We start from the raw sequence: 766 nt of genomic DNA, 5'->3' as shown, positions 1-766 counted from the left end.
CTGACCTATCACCTTCATCCCCTCCCCCACTCACCTATTGTACTCTATGCTACTTTCTCCCCATCCCCACCCTCCTCTCATTTATCTCTCCACCCTTCAGGCTCTCTGCCTGTATTCCTGATGAAGGGCTTTTGCCCGAAACGTCGATTTTGCTGCTCCTCAGATGCTGCCTGACCTGCTGTGCTTTTCCAGCACCACTCTCATCTAGACTCTGGTTTCCAGCATCTGCAGTCCTTGTTTTTACCTAGCCTCAACTGGAGCTGACTCTTATTACGTTTTTGAATGGCACAACAGCTTTAAAACCAGGTTTTGGCGACAGATTTAGGAATGGTCATTGGAGCCACTGAACATGGTAGGGCTCTGGGGAGTGTTGGTGAACAAAGAGACCTGGGGGTGCACGTGCATAGTTCTTTGGAAGTGGAGTCCCAGGTAGACAGGGTGGTGAAGAAAGCGTGGGCGGCACGGTGGTTAGTGGGCGGCACGGTGGCACAGTGGTTAGCACTGCTGCCTCACAGCGCCAGAGACCCGGGTTCAATTCCCGACTCAGGTGACTGTCTGTGTGGAGTTTGCACATTCTCCCCGTGTCTGCGTGGGGTTTCCTCCGGGTGCTCCGGTTTCCTCCCACACTCCAAAAATGTGCAGGTCAGGTGAATTGGCCATGCTAAATTACCCATAGTGCTCAGAGATGTGCAGGTTAGGGCGAATTGGCCATGCTAAATTACCCATAGTGCTCAGGGATGTGAAGGTTAGGGTGAATTGGCCATGC

The 766-nt window shown here is 52.6% G+C and overlaps 1 protein-coding gene across 1 annotated transcript in view; it reads left to right on the top strand.

Annotated features, from left to right (window-relative positions):
* LOC122542989 (prosaposin-like) overlaps nucleotides 1-766 on the top strand; it is a 24,147-nt gene that overhangs the window by 15,795 nt on the left and 7,586 nt on the right. The window lies entirely within an intron of this gene.

This window comes from Chiloscyllium plagiosum, chromosome 42 (genome assembly GCF_004010195.1).
Source record: "Chiloscyllium plagiosum isolate BGI_BamShark_2017 chromosome 42, ASM401019v2, whole genome shotgun sequence".
Classification (NCBI taxonomy): Eukaryota; Metazoa; Chordata; class Chondrichthyes; order Orectolobiformes; family Hemiscylliidae; genus Chiloscyllium; species Chiloscyllium plagiosum.
Note: the sequence above shows the minus strand (reverse complement) of the source record. Positions and strands in the feature narration are given on the sequence as shown.